Genomic DNA, 21,406 nt, shown 5'->3' with positions numbered 1-21,406 from the left:
AGATTTAAATTATATTTAACTTAGGGGGGTGTTAGTGTAAGGGTTAGACTTAGCTTTAGGGGTTAATACATTTATTAGAATAGCGGTGAGCTCCAGTCGGCAGATTAGGGGTTAATGTTTGAAGTTAGGTGTCGGCGATGTTAGGGAGGGCAGATTAGGGGTTAATACTATTTATTATAGGGTTAGTGAGGTGGATTAGGGGTTAATAACTTTATTATAATAGCGGTGCGGTCCGCTCGGCAGATTAGGGGTTAATAAGTGTAGGCAGGTCGAGGTGACATTGTGGGGGGCAGATTAGGGGTTAATAAATATAATATAGGGGTCGGCGGTGTTAGGGACAGCAGATTAGGGGTACATAGGGATAATGTAAGTAGCGGCGGTTTACGGAGCGGCAGATTAGGGGTTAATAATAATATGCAGGGGTCAGCGATAGCGGGGGCGGCAGAATAGGGGTTAATAAGTGTAAGGTTAAGGGTGTTTAGACTCGGGGTACATGTTAGGGTGTTAGGTGCAGACGTAGGAAGTGTTTCCCCATAGCAAACAATGGGGCTGCGTTAGGAGCTGAAAGCGGCTTTTTTGAAGGTGTTAGGTTTTTTTTTCAGCTCAAACAGCCCCATTGTTTTCTATGGGGGAATTGTGCACGAGCACGTTTTTGAAGCTGGACGTCCGTAAGCACCGCTGGTATCGAGAGTTGAAGTTGCGTTAAATATGCTATACGCTCCTTTTTTGGAGCCTAACGCAGCCATTCTGTGAACTCTCAATACCAGCGGTATTTAAAAGGTGCGGCCAGAAAAAAGCATGCGTAGCTAACGCACCCCTTTGGCCGCAGAACTCTAAATCTAGGCATCAGTGTGCCCCTTTAGTTAATGATGCAGCCCTAACTTGTGCCCAGTATATGTATGAGTGTCCCACCACCCATATCCTCAAAGCTCCTCCTGTAACAAGATGGAGAAAAACAATTTCATTCAGGTTGGTTCACTATTACAAGATGAATTCTTTCCTCTAAACGCAATTATAGCCCTCATTCGGCCTGATGTAAGACTTGTATGCCGCTGATTTCCACCTCCCCATCTTTTTAATCTGCTCAGCCGAGCACCCACTGCTTGCCGCGTTAGTTGCTGCCCCTATTCTAAATGAATGTGGGGCGTAGTATGCGTTTGTCCAACCTAGTTTCCTCACCACCCTTTCCAGCACCTTCCGAAATTGAAAAATTGTGACGCTAGTCCTGTCCCTATGTCTAACAACATGCGGGCCTCCTGCCCTCTCTGCTAACATATATTCCTTTACTGCTGCTACTGGGCAGGACGCACCTCCTGCTGTTCCCATTGACACCCATACCCCTTTACCAGCCGTATCCGTCTTTGATTTCCTGATCAGAATTAGCACTGCCCTCGCTCCCCATATCACATCCACTTTTCTGAGACCACTGCCTGAGTCTTTTTTATTCCTAGCCAGCAATTTCCCTATACACAATGCTCCGTGAAAAACCAGTGAAAACGCCAGCCTGAATACCAGTGCCTTATCCTTATCAAAACATACTTCTTTAAGTACCGGTATCATTTCTCCATTACCGGTTCCCTTCTATCTTTTTACTTCCTTTCTCCTGCGCCCCATCCCCTTAATACCTTCTTCACCACAAATCTCTTTGTTACATTCTTCTTCTCGTATAGCTGCGCAAAATACGACACTCCTGCCATTACTGTACCTAACTGCCCTTTCTTCATTCCTCCCTGTTTTAATACCCATAGTCATTCTTGAAAACTGGTTTCTTCTTTCTGACCTACAGTCCTGTTAAATTCGCACCACTGTTCCAAATATTTCTTGTATACTGCTCACGTTTTTGGCGTCACGGACTTCTCTACCATTTCCCTGATTCTGTCTATTTGCTGCCAATCTGCCAAAGAAAAACAGGGCAGTAATCACCTTTCTTTTTTGCTCCAGGAGCAACTTTTCTAAATATTTCCCATTTAAAACGTGAACGTGCTTCCGCTACAATATTTCTATACCCTGGTATATGCTGAGCCTTGAAACAAATATTATGCTTAAAGCACTTCAAGACAAAATACCTCAAATATTAAATTACCGGGCCAGATGATGATTACAAATTATTCATTATGTCAACTACCGCTTTGTTATCAGACCAGCATATTATTCTTTTGTTTTCCAATATATGGCTCCATAGCTCTATTGCCACTATAATGGGAAATAATTCTAGCAGAGTCATGTTCCTTACCCATCCTTTCTCCTTCCAATCAGGAGGCCATTTGCCTGCGCTCCATCTACCCTGAAAGTATGCCCCAAAACCTGCACCGCCTGCTGCATCCGTAAACAACTCCAATTCCTCCACTGACTCCACCTCCTCCCATATCCTGACTCCATTAAATTTGTCTAAAAATTAATCCCACAGTCTGAGGTCCTCTTTCATTTCCCTATTCACGCGGACCATATGCTTTTGTTCCCATCTCCAAACTTCTTTTAAATAACCTACCTACTGGTATCACTCTGCACGTAAAATGTAAGACCCCCAACAGTCTCTGCATCTCCCTGAGTGTCACTTTATTTCTTTTCAACATTATTTTAATCATAAGTTTCGCCTTATCAATCTTATCCGCAGGAAGCTCACATTGGCCTCTCTCTGAATCTATCATGATTCCCAGAAAAACAAGCCTTGTACCTGGCCCTTCCGACTTTTCTGTTGCTACTGGCACCCCCAGTTCTTTGAATATGACTTCCAGCTCCTCTTTCCAGATTCTACATTCATCTGTTTCCTTCCTGCCCACAACCAGAAAATCATATAAGTAGTGAGCCATACTCTCACATCCCGTCCTTTCCGTAAACAACCAATGTAAAAACGAACTAAACTTTTCAAAAATTGAACAAGAAACCAAACACCTCATGGGCAAACACTTATCTATATAGTAACAACCATCGAACTTACAGCCCATCAAATTAAAACTACCTGGACTCAAAGGTAACAACCTAAAAGCAGACTCCACATCAATCTTTGCCATCAATGCTCCCTTCCCTAGCCTTTTCAATATTTCCACTGCACTATCAATGGATTGATATTGCACTGAAGAATCCAATTTATCAATTGCATCATTGACTGAATTCCCCCTGGGGTAGGACAGGTGCTGTATCATCCTGTATTTTCCTTTCTCTTTTTTAGGTACTACCCCAAGGGGAGACACAATCTTAAATGGCCCTGCCATTCTACCCAGTTTAACCTACTTCTTCAACTTCTCTGCTAACACCCCGGGAAATTCTGCTGCAGATTTCAGGTTTCTAGCCTGCATTGCCCCTTTAACCTCTGTTTTAACTGGGACAATAAAACCTTTGCGCAAACCCTATGTTAATAGATTTCTTTCCTCTCTCGGCGGATATGCCGCTAACTCCTTAATAATTCTATCGACTCTCAGCAGTGTTTTGGCCATTTCCTGCAACTACTGTCCCATTACTGTTGCTCCCGTGCTCTCGAAAGGAAAATTTATTGCTGGCACCAGCATTACCCCTTCTACAGTCTACGCCTGGCCAGTATCTACATGCGTGCTTGTATTTACGTGTGTTTCCCCTATCGCATCTATTGTCGTTGAATGCCCAGCACTCCCTTACTTCTGTCCTAACTGCTTTCGCCTGCCCCATTGTTCTACTACTCTGCACATCAGGTACCTTCATTAACCTTGTCCACATATTGAGTATTTTAACTCCGAAATCCTTTCTCCCTTTCCCTCCTAATTGTAAATTCCCCTTCCTGAATTCCCTATCATAATCCTTCTAGGCGAAACCAACGTATGTGGTAGCATTCGGCTATTAAATGGATGTACCGCAGTACCCCTTCGCTTTATCAGGTTTAGGCGTTATAAAGCATTCCACATAGATTACTATTCCCTTCACCCATTCTGGAAATGTTTACCTTGCCTTCCTCCCCTTGCCTTTGTCTCCCCTGGACCTAAATGCCAGCGCATCCCTAGTCATCTCAAAAACATCCACATATCTGACCCTGTGCGCTTTCTTGACCACCTTTGCTTTCAAATGCGTGGGAAGGGGTAAACGTTTGGTCCCTGCTACTTCATCATCCAGGTTCACCTCATTATCGCTATCTACACCCTCTGCCATCTCTCTCCCGCCCCCTTTTTCCCCTGATTTGCATATATCCTTCTCACAATTTTCAATATTTTTCTATGCCTGCTACCATTGCGCTCGTCATCCTCAGAATCAAATTCACTGGAACTCCCAGATGACTCACTACTCACACAATAATAAATTTCCTTACCGTGCTTCATCTGCTGCCTGGGAAACTCGTTCTGTCCTTCATTGCCCACTGTTGCTGCTCCCTGCACTGCTGCATCTTTTCCACCTTCCTCTTTGTCCTTTGCTCCTTTATGCGCTGCCAGCCCTCTATACCCTTTCTGAAAAATATTGGCATTCACATTAGTCCTATCACCCCTCTTATAACTGTTATGTCCCCCAGATCTCTGATCAGCCCTTGTGCTGCTGCGGTCTTTCACATTTAAAGTCATAGCCTCTCCTCCCCTTTCCCCAGCGTCCACCATTATATATGTATTGCCCTCTACATCCCTGATTGTTCTGGGGTGCTCTGCCCTAAACCCCTCCTGCCTCACTCTTTTCCTGGGCTGTTCTCCCTCTGACTTTCTGCTATAAACCTCCATATATCCCAGAAGCCCATTGCACACTCTGCTTCTCTCCTTTACTGCCTCCCTCCCTGCTCCTATCATGCCAGCAAGGCTTGGACCGCCGGGTCCACAACCGGGTCCCTCCTCCCTTGTTCGATCCCAGCCTGTTTGGGCCCTTTCCCCCCTCTCATCAGCTATTGCCTCCAGTGGTGTTAGCCCTCTTCCCACTCCTATTAACGTTATCTGTACAGTGTGCCAGGCCTCCCTTAGGACCTTCCGCTGCAGAGCCTGGTTGGGACCTCTCCCCCCTCATATCTACTATAGTCACTGGTGTAATTGCGCCCCCCCCTCCCGCTACTATTAACATTCCCTGGCCTCAGGGCCGGACCTCCCATGGGCGCATCTGCTGGTACTTGCGGAGTGATATCATACGTCCATTGACCCCCTTCCAGAGTGCGTGCACATGCTGACTGCTGAGGATCTGCAGCCAGGGGGAGGGGGGAAACACTACAACTACGGCTACGCCCAAAAACATGGAGGGCGTCCCCCGCACCAGATCCTATGCGACTCCTGGCTATATGCCTGCTGTGCCCCCTGCCTCCTATTCTGCCCCTACTCACAGGCCACTTGTTAGCCGAAGCGCAGCCCTCCCTTCTGGCAGGGGATCTAGCGCCATGCAGGGCGGCCCGCCTGGTACTCTCCCTAGAAGCCCCCTTTCATTTTCTGGTGAGCCCGCTTTTTCTCCCTGCCATAGGGGAATTCCAGGGCTAGTTGAGCGCTCAGAGTCACTAAATAGCAAAAGCTCCCCATACTTACATTGGATGTTTCCGACATGGACCCCACGTTCTCATCCAATACCCTATTAATACTCATGGCTCCTTCTCGTAAGCTTGCTCTCCCAGGGTTTGTTACCGCTTCAACTCCAACTGAAACCTCCAACTTCTGCTTCTGACTCTCCTTCTGTTTTTTCTCTAGCAGCTTCAGCCTCTTCTGCGCCCGCATCGCCCTTGTCCTCCAAAGGGTCTCATCGTCGGTGAGGAAACCCCTGGGGATCTTCCTGCTTCTAGTAGACATCTTCAAACACCTTCTCTGAAACTAAAAAGGTTAGTAATACTGTACTTCCTTTTTTCCTAACTCTGTATACCTCTTCCCCACCCCCTACCTGCTATTCCTGTAAGCCCTCATCTGACGCTTATCTATGTATCTCTCCCCATTCCCCTTCTAAATTCCTACCCCCCTTTCTCCTCCCCCACTATTCCAGCTAGGAGCCCAGCCCTTATGCCGCTCCTGTCATAGCCATTCCGTCTGCTTATTTTCCCTAAATGTACGTTTTTGATGTATTAGATATGTTAATAAATCTGGTAGTATATCATTAAAGCAGATTTATAAGAGTTATAAGTATTAGTGACTGCAATACTTAAACTATTAAAAACAATTAGACCAAGTGACATTTCAAAGACTGATAACCAAAGACAAACTCAAACCCTTAATAGACCTCATCAACACAGGCATACCTTTCACCTGCTACTCATATAACCAACTGCAAATCTACCTGGCTTCTCAAAAACAATGCAAACTTAGAAACAGAGCTCCCACCTTTTTGGAAACTTTGTGCTTGCTACACACCTCCCCAAAATATCTTATTTCAATCAACTACCATTTACTACTGCTCCCCAAGTATGCTTCCCTCCCAAGCTTCACTAAGCTCTGGAATAGGGAATTACCAAATCCCCTAAGTGACAATGACTGGGGTAAAATATTCTGCACACATGCTAAAGCCTCCATATAAGCCAGGGTTCTTGAAACCAACTATAAATTCCTCTCTAGATGATACTACACACAATATAGGCTAAAGAGAATGTTTAAGAATGTAGATGATAAATGTTTGAGGGACTTTGGAGAAGGCGGGACTTAACTCCATATTTAGTAGGACTGTACATTCATAAAACCATTTTGGCAAAAGATCCTGGATACAGCCAACACCAAATTAAGTGTCACTGTACCTAGAACCCCTGAGCTTTTGCTCTTACACAATCTACCTATTCACAAAAACAGACCTAAAAAAACTCCTACTGCTCATATTGCTCAACAACGCTATCCCTAAATACTGGAAGACTGCGCCCATCCCCCCACAAGCTGAATGGATAGCCCAAGTAGATAGACACCTACAAATGGAGAGGTTCCCATACCTTAGGGAAGGGACTATTGAGGCACACAAATGAATGCTCAAGCTCTGGAACCCACCGCAACCATCCAGTGTGTAACTCACCTACATTGACCCTTCTTCCCTTTCTTTACATAATCCCTTATCCTTTCCCCCTTTTTTTCTCTCCTCGCCTCTTTTTTATTCCTCTGCGCTCACTCCCTTCCCTTTCCAAATTCAATCCCAACATTACCACTCATACCCATACCCCTTCCCTTTCCAGAGAATTTTTTATGTATATTTCTGGACACCAATGTTTTCACTTCCCCAATTGCTTCCATGTTGTATTATGCTTTATACAATGCACTTAGAATTATTTGCCAGTCTATTGCAAATCACCACAAACTTTTTTATGCCTCCAAGAAACTTTATTTTCCCACATTAACGTTACAATGACTAAAGAGTGAAGACCATCCAAGTTGCAAGGCTCACAATGTTTGGACATAGGAATCATAGCCGCTCTGGTTCTTAATTCTTGGATATACCTATGTGTCCTCTTCCCAAGTATTGCATCATACACATTGGAGGACAATTTTTTTTCCGGAATCATATGTCAAATGTGCTCTTCTTCTTTTGTATACATGAAGTTTTGTACGCATAACTTTATTTTAATACAGCTCTTTTGAAATTAAAATAAAAAAATATATATATACAGGTATATATATAATATTAAGATGCTAAAACACAAAAATGGCATTTAAACTAATAATAAAAAAGCAAAGGACATCCCTAATATCCAAAGATGGAACATATATTGAGTATAATAATGTGCTACAAATACGTAGAGTTGTAATGAATACTAAGTACACTAAACGCAATGTTTGAACCTAATATAATTTATAAAATGGATAATATTAAAAGGAGAGTTATTAATAAATTAATGTAACATATAATTATTGTTAAAAGGGTCTATTATGCACCTTAATATACATTCATGATAATAATAACATATACAGAGGACGCACAGAAAGTGTAAAGATACAACATATGCTAATATATAGAGACACAGAGATATAATGTATGCTGAGTATTGTATGGTGTGTTTATTGTTAATAGTATAATATAGTGAAATGTAGATGTTCTGTGTCATATTGCTCATTCACTCTCAGATACTGTGAATCATTATACAGAGCTAATAAGTACAACATTTCTGTATCACTATATAATGCAGAGTTATTGTATGAGCTACAGATAAACCAGATGTGATGATGTCACAATACCACAGAGCCTGAGTAACGATGCCACAATACCACAGAGCCTGAGTGATGATGTCACAATGCTATATTGACATCACACATTGTATTATCCCAGCTGCAGACACTCAGAGCTCTCAGTTTCAGTGCGAGTAGATTTGAGCGAGTATGAGTATGGATTGCTTATTCTTTGTGATATTTTTCTTGTTGGTTTCGTACCAACCAGTTTTGGCAGCACCGGTGAGCACCCTGCAAGGTAATTACACAATTTTTTCCTTCTTTACTAATGACTTTAGTTTGTTACTGACAATCTCTTCCTATAGTCAGTACTGTCTGAATTCTGTAGCATGGGGACGGGGTGTAAATAAGGGTACTCAAGGATTTATTTTATAGGTTTTTATTTGATTTCCCTAGTTTCATTATTTTTATGATTCTTTATAATCTTGAAAGCTATTTAAGTGACCACATTTGTATAATGCTTCCTGTATGCACTACTTAATGCACAGGATTTTCTTTTTTATATCGTTGTTTTATATTATTACAGCCATTTTGTGTGCATGTAATTAAATATCTCCAGCCCATGACTCAATATCAGACCTTGACAAACTCACAAGGTCTCCAGTAATAATAATATGTCCCATGCAGACCTGATAGTGACCACTGAACTGATAAAATGGCACAAACATATGAGCAACAGCACTATGTGCCCTATGTTGTTTTATACCAAGTGACAATATCACACACACAGTGGTCATGTGACAGCTACATGCCACGCACATTGTCTGCTAATTTATTTATTACTTTCTCACAGTCATAAATGCTTCAAAAATAATAACTTGTGTTTTCTTTACACACAGGGTTCCCCTTGCGCCAGGGTGAAGATACAACAGAAAGTTCTGTGGTTGTCTTCAAAATAACCGAAATCTCAGTTCCACACCAGCCATTTTCTCTTCATCTATCCTTCATAGAACACAGCCAGTTAATGGCCATCAGTGGCTTCGGCATCCTACTGATAGCAATATTTGTAGTGTGTGCACTTTACAAGCGCATTAGTGAATGCATAAAGAAAAAACCCACTGATGTAGAAAATACAGGAAAAAGAAAGATCCGTAAGAAAAAGAGAAAGAAGGAAAAGAAAGAGAAGCACAGAGGGGAGGAAAGTGTTTCAGAGACAGACCCAGAAAAGATGTCAGGGTCTGAAAAACAAATAAAAGAGAAAGTGGATAAAGCTGTACAGAAGGTGGAGACAGAAGATAAAGCTGTACAGACAGAAGAGTGAGATCCAGAGGAAAAGACAAGATGGTGGAAACGCCTCACATTCCTCTGGGATAAAGATAATAATGTTATAAATAAAATAATACGGATCAGATATAATGTTGTCTATTGTAATTAATTATTCCAATAAAAATAGTTACTGATATCTCAAAAAAACAAAAAACTTCCAGGCCACATCTAGGAAGGAGCATTCTTGGGACTCTTCTATGTTGCCCCTGTTGGGCAAGTTGTTCCTTTTGCTGTAAGTTACAACAGTGACTCTGGTATCTTCTAGAAGTGTGGCTGCCAGAATAAACAGCAAAACCTCCATGATTATACTTCAAGCAGAAAACAGAAATAAATAAATGAGTTTGTCTGTGTACCTTTATACACCTCCTTTGTTATCAGAAACTGTGTTTCAGTGTTTACTAATCCTCTACTGTTTCCTATGTTGTTCAACTTGTGAGGCCAGAAGTGCTGAATGAGCAATTGCCACCCGGGCATGGTTGTAGACATAAATATAAGACAAAAAAGTGTGATAAATATGAGATGTAGATTAGATTTGGCCCAATACGGATGGAAAAAAACTTAAATTTATCAAAATACAGTACAGAGTATTAAAGTTTCCATTATTTTAATAGGGTTGACATTTTCTTAAATTACCTCAAGTTTGCATGTAAACATAACACCCAAAATGCACATTGAAGCTTCGATAAATGGGGCCGTACTGTTTCGAGGACATTTCCAGTAGGTAATTTAGTCATACCCCATACAAACTGGATTACTATGCATGGGTTATCAATCATAAGTTTGTTTATATTTGTAACTTTGGTTTCCAATGCAGAGTTAGATAAATACAAATTCATTTAATTGAGACGCTACTGAAAATAAAAAGTTTTTGGAAATAATTTTTCACAGAAGTTCCATTTTGGTGACTTCATCATACTTGACCTATTATTATTTATTGACAGCTCACTGAGTGCATGTGACTAAATAATGATGGCATTGTGTAGCTCGTTATTATGACCAGCCCCCAGGGAGTTTCAGATTTCTGCTGCTATAACACTGGTACCTATATTACATTAACAATAGTGTTATTACACATTAAACATTACTATAATTCAACGTTAACCTAAACCTAACCCTAAATGTTGCTTTACTGTAACCCCCAGTGCAGTTTAACCCTAACACCCTAATTCTCATTGCCCCCATTAAACTAAACATAACCTTGAAAGAGGCAGTAAGCAGGGGAGTAAAGGTCTGAGCATGGCAGGCAAAGGGTAACAAGCTAGAGTACATCTATAAATTAAATGAATAAAAATCCTGATTCTTTGGGGTAGACTTATCAAATGTCGTCATACGCTGCCTGCATTTATCATTGCACAAACATTTCTTGTGAAATGCTTGTGCAATGCTGCCCCCTGCACATTCACGGCCAATCGGCCGCCAGTAGGGGGTGACAATCAACTTGATCGGGTTGCATTGTGGCGATTTCTGTCCGCCTCATCAGAGCAGGCGGACAGGTTATGGAGCCTGCTTCATAACTGCTGTTTCTGGCGAGTCTGAAGACTCGCCAGAAACACGGGCCCGCAAGCTCCATACGGAGCTTGATAAATGGGCCTCTATATCTAGTTCGAAATGCTGTTTTCCATTCGTCACCTTTTTTAATACGTATTAAGTTGTAAGCCCCCTTTAAATCTAATTTGGTGTAAATGGTAGCATTTGTTAGTCGTTCGAGTAACTCAGGTATTAGTGGTAAAGTGTAATGGTTTTTAATGGTGACAGCATTGAAAGCTCTATAGTTTATAATGGGTCTTAAGGTATCATCTTTGTTCTTCACAAAAAATATACCGGCTGCAGCTGGAGAAGTAGAAGATGATATAAAACCTTTTTTTAGGTTCTCGTCAAGATATTGACATAAATGAGTTAATTCATTCTGAGATAAAGGATACATTTTACCATGGGGTATTTGTGACCCAGGGATTGATATCAATGGGGCAATCAAATGACCTGTGAGGAGGTAAAGTTTCTTCTTCTTTCAAATCAAATACGTCAGAAAGATCCTGATACACCTTTGGTACAACAACCTCAAGACTGGACAGTGATACGTGTGGGAAACAAGTTTTTTGACAATAATCAGATTGAAACAATGTTTTACAGTATGTCCAGTCAATCTATGGGTTGTGTTTTTGTAACCAGGGAAACCCTAGAATAATGGTATGATTAGATATGGGAATAATGTCAAAATTTATGTACTCCATGGGGCCTATTTATCAAATACGATGGAATTCCACAGCGTAGTTGTGACGAGCCTGATTTGCCTTATTTATCAAAGGCGACCGGTAAAAGTAGAATTTTGTGACGTAACATACGATCCGCTGGTCTCAGTCCTACACAGATCGAGACTTAAGTCACTACAGATGTTCCGAATGCAAATTCGGCTCTATCTGACAACTTTTGCTAGTTATCAAAAATCTACCAGATACGCTCACCAATATTTCGGCCCAGCGTACCTGCTTTTCCATTCACTGCCCTGGAGGCCGCGGATGCCATAGGAATCAATGGGAGTCTGAAAGCAGCAAAAGCTTATGTTCGCTGCTGCCCGATATCCCATTGATTCGTATGGGAGAATAAAGTTACGTTTACACCTAACACCCTAACATGTACACCGAGTCTAAACACCCCTAATATGCCACCCCCTACACCGCCGCTACCTACATTATACTTATTAACCCCTTATCTGCTGCCCCGCCACCGCCACCACCTAAATAAGTTATTAACCCCTATCCCGCAGCTCCCGGAACCCACCTCAACTAAATAAAGTTATTAACCCCTAAACCCCTGGCCTCCCACATCACTACCACTTACTAAACCTATTAACCCCTAAACCACCAGCCCCCACATCGCCATAAACTAAATTAAACTATTAACCCCTAAACCTTACAACCGGCTAACCTTACATTAAATATTAACTCATCCCTATCTTATAATAAATTTAAACTTACCTTTAGATTTAAATTAAACTATATTAAACTATTAATTAACCTACCCTAACTATTATACTAAAATTACATTAAACTATATTAAATTAATCATTAACCTACCCTATTATACTAAAATTACATTAAACTATATTAAATTAATAATTAACCTACCCTATTATAATAAAATTACATTAAAATATATTAAAATCAAAATTAATCGAACCTAACTTTTATATTAAAATTACCTAAAACTACAAATTAAGGCCTAGATTTGGAGTTTGGCGGTAGCCGTGAAAACCAGCGTTAGAGGCTCCTAACGCTGGTTTTAGGCTACCGCCGGTATTTGGAGTCAGTCAAAAAAGGGTCTAACGCTCACTTTTCAGCTGCGACTTTTCCATACCGCAGATCCCCTTACGTCAATTGCGTATCCTATCTTTTCAATGGGATCTTTCTAACTCCGGTATTTAGAGTCGTGTCTGAAGTGAGCGTTAGAAATCTAACGACAAAACTCCAGCCGCAGAAAAAAGTCAGTAGTTAAGAGCTTTCTGGGCTAATGCCGGTTCATAAAGCTCTTAACTACTGTGCCCTAAAGTACACTAACACCCATAAACTACCTATGTACCCCTAAACCGAGGCCCCCCCACATCGCCGACACTCAATTAAAAAATGTTTAACCCCTAATCTGCCGACCGCCACCTACGTCATCCTTATGTACCCCTAATCTGCTGCCCCTAACACCGCCGACCCCTATATTATATTTATTAACCCCTAATCTGCCCTCCCTAACATCGCCGACACCTAACTTCAATTATTAACCCCTAATCTGCCGACCGAATCTCGCCGCTATTCTAATAAATGTATTAACCCCTAAAGTTAAGTCTAACCCTAACACTAACACCCCCCTAAGTTAAATATAATTTAAATCTAACGAAATAAATTAACTCTTATTAAATAAATTATTCCTATTTAAAACTAAATACTTACCTGTAAAATAAACCCTAATATAGCTACAATATAAATCATAATTATACTATATCTATTTTAGGATTTATATTTATTTTACAGGTAACTTTGTATTTATTTTAACCAGGTACAATAGCTATTAAATAGTTAAGAACTATTTAATAGCTAAAATAGTTAAAATAATTACAAAATTACCTGTAAAATAAATCCTAATCTAAGTTACAATTAAACCTAACACTACACGATCAATAAATAAATTAAATAAAATACCTACAATTACCTACAATTAAACCTAACACTACACTATCAATAAATTAACCCCTTAATGACCACAGCACTTTTCCATTTTCTGTCCATTTGGGACCAAGGCTATTTTTACATTTTTGCGGTGTTTGTGTTTAGCTGTAATTTTCCTCTTACTCATTTACTGTACCCACATATATTATATACCGTTTTTCTCGCCATTAAATGGACTTTCCAAAGATACCATTATTTTCATCATATCTTATAATTTACTTTAAAAAAATTTATAAAATATGAGAAAAAAATGGAAAAAAACACACTTTTTCTAACTTTGACCCCCAAAATCTGTTATACATCTGCAACCACCAAAAAACACCCATGCTAAATAGTTTCTAAATTTTGTCCTGAGTTTAGAAATACCCAATGTTTACATGTTCTTTGCTTTTTTTGTAAGTTATAGGGCCATAAATACAAGTAGCACTTTGCTATTTCCAAACCATTTTTTTTTCAAGATTAGCGCTAGTTACATTAGAACACTAATATCTTTCAGGAATCCCTGAATATCTATTGACATGTATATATTTTTTTTTAGTAAACATCCCAAAGTATTGATCTAGGCCAATTTTGGTATATTTCATGCCACCATTTCACCGCCAAATGCGATCAAATACAAAAAATCGTTCACTTTTTCACAAATTTTTTCACAAACTTTTGGTTTCTCACTGAAATTATTTACAAACAGCTTGTGCAATTATGGCATAAATGATTGTAAATTTTTCTTTGGGATCCCCTTTGTTCAGAAATAGCAGACATATATGGCTTTGGTGTTGCTTTTTGGTAATTAGAAGGATGCTAAATGCCACTGTGCACCACACGTGTATTATGCCCAGCAGTAAAGGGGTTAATTAGGGAGCATGTAGGGAGCTTTTTGGGGTAATTTTAGCTTTAGTGTAGTGTAGTAGACAACCCCAAGTAATGATCTAGGCCCATTTTGGTATATTTCATGCCACCATTTCACCGCCAATTGCGATCAAATTAAAAAAAAAAGTTAAATTTTTCACAATTTTAGGTTTCTCACTGAAATCATTTACAAACAGCTTGTGCAATTATGGCACAAATTGTTCTAAATGCTTCTCTGGGATCCCCTTTGTTCAGAAATAGCAGACATATATGGCTTTGGCGTTGCTTTTTGGTACTTAGAAGGCCGCTAAATGCCGCTGCGCATCACACGTGTATTATAGCTAGCAGTGAAGGGGTTAATTAGGAAGTTTGTAGGGAGCTTGCAGGGTTAATTTTAGCTTTAGTGTAGAGATCAGCCTCCCACCTGACACATCAGACCCCCTGATCCCTCCCAAACAGCTCCCTTCCCTCCCCCACCCCACAATTGTCCCCGCCATCTTAAGTACTGGCAGCAACTCTGCCAGTACTAAAATAAAATATATATTTAGGCTTTTTTTTTTTTTTTTAAAGCATATTTACATATGCTGCTGTGTAGGAGCCCCCCTTAGCCCCCAACCTGGCTGATCCCCCACCAAACAGCTGTCTAACCCTCCCCCTCTGCCTTAATGGCCGCCATCTTGGGTACTGGCAGCTGTCTGCCAGTACCCAGTTTATAAAAAAAACAGTTGCTTTTTTATTTTTTCCCCATTTTCTGTAGTGTAGCTCCCCTACCCACCAAAGAACAAACCCCCACCCCCTCCTAGATACCTTTGACTGTTGTTTTTTTTTTAAATAAAAAGCTTTACACTGAAACTTAAAGCAGTCTTTTCTGTAGTGTAGCGGTTCCCACCCGCTCCCGCCCCGTGCACGCGCCTGCCCGCCGCCCGGCGTGCACGCGCGCGCGCCTGTGCGCGCCCCATCGCCCCCGATCCCGCCCCCCTCTACATTACCCGGCCCATCGATGGCCGCCCACCCGCCTCCCAAGTCAGCTCCCACCCACCAACGTTACCGGCCACCGATGTCCGGTGCAGAGAGGGCCACAGAGTGGCTCTCTCTGCACCGGAAGGCCATTTAAGGTTATTGCAGGATGCCTCCATATCGAGGCATCACTGCAATAACCGGAAAGCAGCTGGAAGCGAACAGGATCGCTTCCAGCTGCTTTCCACACCGAGGACGTGCAGGGTACGTTCTCAGGCATTAACTGCCTTTTTTCTGAGGACGTACCCTGCACATCCTCGGTCGTTAAGGGGTTAATTAAATACAATACCTACAAATAACTACAATGAAATGTTACAAAAAAATAAAAAAATATTTACAAACATAAGAAAAATATTACAACAATTTTAAACTAATTACACCTACTCTAAGCCCCCTAATAAAATAACAAAGCCCCCCAAAATAAAAAATGCCCTACCCTATTCTAAATTACAAAAGTTCAAAGCTCTTTTACCTTACCAGCCCTGAACAGGGCCCTTTGCGGGGCATGCCCCAAGAAATTCAGCTCTTTTTCCTGTAAAAAAACACATACAATACCCCCCCCCAACATTACAACCCACCACCCACATAACCCTAATCTAACCCAAACCCCCCTTAAATAAACCTAACACTAAGCCCCTGAAGATCTTCCTACCTTGTCTTCCCCTCACCGGGTATCACACTGATCCGTCCTTGCTCCGATATCTTCATCTAAGCCCAAGCGGGGGCTAGACATCCATTATGCGACGGCTGAAGAAGTCCAGAAGAGGCTCCAAAGTCTTCATCCTATCCGGGAAGAAGAGTAGATCTGGACCGGCAACCATCTTCTTCCAAGCGGCATCTTCTATCTTCATCCGATGAGGACCGGCTCCATCTTGAAGACCTCCAACGCGGACCCATCTTCTTCCGACGACGACTTCCCGATGAATGACGGTTCCTTTAAGGGACGTCATCCAAGATGGCGTCCCTCGAATTCCGATCTTGAAGCCAATCAGAATTTTTCTACCTTAATTCCGATTGGCTGATAGAATCCTATCAGCCAATCGGAATTTGAGGGACGCTATCTTGGATGACGTCCCTTAAAGGAACCGTCATTCGTCGGGAAGTTGTCGTCGGAAGAAGATGGGTCCGCAGTGGAGGTCTTCAAGATGAAGCCGGTCCTCATCGGATGAAGATAGAAGATGCCGCTTGGAAGAAGATGGTTGCCGGTCCGGATCTATTCTTCTTCCCGGATAGGATGAAGACTTTGGCGCCTCTTCTGGACTTCTTCAGCCGTCGGATGATGGATGTCTAGCCCCCGCTTGGGCTTAGATGAAGATATCGGAGCCAGGATGGATCGGTGTGATACCCGGTGAGGGGAAAACAAGGTAGGAAGATTTTCAGGGGCTTAGTGTTAGATTTATTTAAGGGGGTTTGGGTTAGATTAGGGGTATGTGGGTGGTGGGTTGTAATGTTGGGGGGGGTATTGTATGTGTTTTTTTACAGGAAAAAGAGCTGAATTTCTTAGGGCATGCCCCGCAAAGGGCCCTGTTCAGGGCTGGTAAGGTAAAAGAGCTTTGAACTTTTGTAATTTAGAATAGGGTAGGGCATTTTTTATTTTGGGGGCTTTGTTATTTTATTAGGGGGCTTAGAGTAGGTGTAATTAGTTTAAAATTGTTGTAATATTTTTCTTATGTTTGTAAATATTTTTTATTTTTTGTAACTTAGTTCTTTTTTATTTTTTGTACTTTAGTTAGTTTATTTCATTGTAGTTATTTGTAGGTATTGTATTTAATTAATTTATTGATAGTGTAGTGTTAGGTTTAATTGTAGATAATTGTAGGTATTTTATTTAATTAATTTATTGATAGTGTAGTGTTAGGTTTAATTGTAACTTAGGTTAGGATTTATTTTACAGGTAATTTTGAAATTATTTTAACTATTTTAGCTATTAAATAGTTATTAACTATTTAATAGCCATTGTACCTGGTTAAAACAAATATAAAGTTACCTGTAAAATAAATATAAATCCTAAAATAGCTATAATATAATTATAATTTATATTGTAGCTATATTAGGATTTATTTTACAGGTAAGTATTTAGCTTTAAATAGGAATAATTTATTTAATAAGAGTTAATTAATTTCGTTAGATTTAAATTATATTTAATTTAGGGGGGTGTTAGTGTTAGGGTTAGACTTAGCTTTAGGGGTTAATACATTTATTAGAATAGCGGTGAGCTCCAGTCAGCAGATTAGGGGTTAATGTTTGAAGTTAGGTGTCGGCGATGTTAGGGAGGGCAGATTAGGGGTTAATACTATTTATTATAGGGTTAGTGAGGCAGATTAGGGGTTAATAACTTTATTATAATAGTGGTGCGGTCCACTCGGCAGATTAGGGGTTAATAAGTGTAGGCAGGTGGAGGCGACGTTGTGGGGGGCAGATTAGGGGTTAATAAATATAATATAGGGGTCGGCGATGTTAGGGCAGCAGATTAGGGGTACATAGGGATAATGTAAGTAGCGGCGGTTTACGGAGCAGCAGATTAGGGGTTAATAATAATATGCAGGGGTCAGCGATAGCGGGGGCGGCAGATTAGGGGTTAATAAGTGTAAGGTTAGGGGTGTTTAGACTCGGGGTACATGTTAGAGTGTTAGGTGCAGACGTAGGAAGTGTTTCCCCATAGCAAACAATGGGGCTGCGTTAGGAGCTGAACGCGGCTTTTTTGCAGGTGTTAGGTTTTTTTTCAGCTCAAACAGCCCCATTGTTTTCTATGGGGGAATCGTGCATGAGCACGTTTTTGAAGCTGGCCGCTTCCGTAAGCAACTCTGGTATCGAGAGTTGCAGTGGCGTTAAATATGCTCTACGCTACTTTTTTGGAGCCTAACGCAGCCATTCTGTGGACTCTCAATACCAGAGTTATTTTAAAGGAGCGGCCAGAAAAAAGCCAGCGTTAGCTACGCGGGTCGTTACCGACAAAACTCTAAATCTAGCCGTAAATGAACTATATTATATTTAAACACCTAACCCTACTCAAATAATTTAAATCTACACTAAAAAATTACAAAGTTACAAAAAACTAACGCCTAGATTTAGAGTTTTGTCGGTAAAGACCCGCGGTGCTAACGCTCCTTTTTTTTCCAGCGCACCCTTAAGACAACGCTGGTATTTAGAGTTGTCTGTATGGCTGCGTTAACCTCAGAAAAGGGAGCGTTGAGCATAATTTAGCTCCGCTTCAACTCTCAATACCAGTGTTGCCTACGGTAGCGGTAAGCTGGAAAAACGTGCTCGTGCACGATATCCCCATAGGAAACAATGGGGCTGAGCTGGCTGAAAAAAACCTAACATCTGCAAAAAAGCAGCGTTCAGCTCCTAACGCAGCCCCATTGTTTCCTATGGGGGAACACTCTCTAAGTCTACACCTAACACCCTAACATGAACCCCGAGTCTAAAAACCCCTAACCTTACACTTATTAACCCCTAATCTGCTGCCCCCGCTATCTCTGACACCTGCATTATATTATTAACCCCTAATCTTTCGCTCCGGACACCGCCGCAACCTACATTATCCCTATGAACCCCTAATCTGCTGTCCCTAACATCTCCGACACCTATATTATATTTATTACCCCCTAATCTGCCCCCCCCAACGTCGCCACCACCTACCTACACTTATTAACCCCTAATCTGCCGACCAGACCTCGGCACCACTATAATAAATGTATTAACCCCTAAACCGCCGCACTCCCGCCTCGCAAACACTATAATAAATTGTATTAACCCCTAATCTGCCCTCCCTAACATCGCCGCCACCTACCTACAACTATTAACCCCTAATCTCCCACCCCCAATGTCGCTGCTACTATAATAAAGTTATTAACCCCTAAACCTAAGTCTAACCCTAACCCTAACACCCCCCTAACTTAAATATAATTGAAATAAAACAAACTAAATTTACTATAATTAAATAAATTATTCCTATTTAAAACTAAATACTTACCTATAAAATAAACCCTAATATATCTACAATATAACTAATGGTTACATTGTAGCTATTTTAGGATTCATATTTATTTTACAGGTAACTTTGTATTTATTTTAACTAGGTACAATAGCTATTAAATAGTTAATAACTATTTAATAGCTACCTAGTTAAAATAATTACAAAATGACCTGTAAAATAAATCCTAACATAAGTTACAAATACACCTAACATTACACTATCATTAAACTAAGTAAATAAATTACCTACAATTAGCTAAACTAAAATACAATTAAATAAACTAAACAATAATACAAAAAAACAACAACACTAAATTACAGAAAATAAAAAAAATTACAAGAAGTTTAAACTAGTTACACCTAATCTAAGCCCCCTTATAAAATAAAAAAGCCCCCCAAAATAATAAAATGCCCTACCCTATCCTAAATTACAAAGTAATCAGCTCTTTTACCAGCCCTTAAAAGGGCTTTTTGCGGGGCATTCTCCCAAAGTAATCAGCTCTTTTACCTGTAAATAAAAATACAATACCCCCCCAACATTACAACCCACCACCCACATACCCCTACTCTAAAACCCACCCAACCCCCCTTAAAAAAACCTAACACTAACCCCCTGAAGATCTCTCTACCTTGAGTCGTCTTCACTCAGCCGAGCCGAATTCTTCATCCAAGCGGGGAAGAAGAGGTCCTCCATCCGATTGAAGTCTTCATCCAAGTGGGGCAGAAGAGGTCTTCCATCCAATTGAAGTCTTCATTCAAGCGGCATCTTCTATCTTCATTCATCCAGAGCGGCAGCATCCTGAAGACCTCCGATGCGGAACATCCATCCTGGCCGACGACTGAACAACGAATGACGGTTCCTTTAAATGACGTCATTCAAGATGGCGTCCCTCGAATTCCGATTGGCTGATAGGATTCTATCAGACAATCGGAATTAAGGTAGGAAAATTCTGATTGGCTGATTCAATCAGCCAATCAGATTGAAGTTCAATCCGATTGGCTGATCCAATCAGCCAATCGGATTGACCTCACATTCTATTGGCTGATCGAACCAGCCAATAGAATGCGAGGTCAATCCAATTGGCTGATTGGATCAGCCAATCGGATTGAACTTCAATCTGATTGGCTGATTGACTCTAAATACCAGCGGGCGTTAAAAAGCAGCATTAGGACCCCTTAACGCTGCTTTTTAACCCTATAGCAGAACTCGAAATCTAGGCATAAGTAAGTTACAAAAAATAACAAATACTAAGTTACACAAAAAAATAAACACTAAGTTACAAAAAATAAAAAAGAAATTATCAAAGCTTTAAACTAATTATACCTAATCTAAGGGCCCTATGAAAATAAAAAGCCCCCCCCAAAAAAAATAATAAACCCCTTAGCCTACAATAAACTACAAATAGCCATTAAAAGGGCCTTTTGCGGGGCATTGCCCCAAAGTAATCAGCTCTTTTACCTGTAAGTAAAAAATACAAACAACCCCCCTAACACCCACACAACCAACCCCCCAAATAAAAAGCTAACTAAAAAAACCTAAGCTCCCCATTGCCCTGAAAAGGGCATTTGGATGGCATTGCCCTTAAAAGGGCATTTAGCTATTTTGCAGCCCAAAACCCTAATCTAAAAATAAAAACCACCCAATAAAACCTTAAAAAATCCTAACACTAACCCCTGAAGATCGACTTACAGTTTTGAAGATCCGACATCTATCCTCCAAGAAGTCGGCTGAAGTCTTCATTCAAGCCCGCAGAAGTCTTCACCCAGACGGCATCTTCTATCTTCATCCATCACGTGCGGAGTGGATCCATCTTCAAGACATCCGACGCGGAGCATCCTCTTCTGCTGACGGACTAACGACGAATGAAGGTTCCTTTAAATGATGTCATCCAAGATGGCGTCCCTTAGATTCCGATTGCCTGATAGAATTCTATCAGCCAATCGGAATTAAGGTTGAAAAAATCCTATTGGCTGTTACAATCAGCCAATAGGATTGAGCTTGCATTCTATTGGCTATTCCAATCAGCCAATAGAATG

This window comes from Bombina bombina, chromosome 3 (genome assembly GCF_027579735.1).
Source record: "Bombina bombina isolate aBomBom1 chromosome 3, aBomBom1.pri, whole genome shotgun sequence".
Classification (NCBI taxonomy): Eukaryota; Metazoa; Chordata; class Amphibia; order Anura; family Bombinatoridae; genus Bombina; species Bombina bombina.
The sequence above is the reverse complement of the archived record's forward strand: the minus strand, read 5'-3'. Positions refer to the sequence as shown.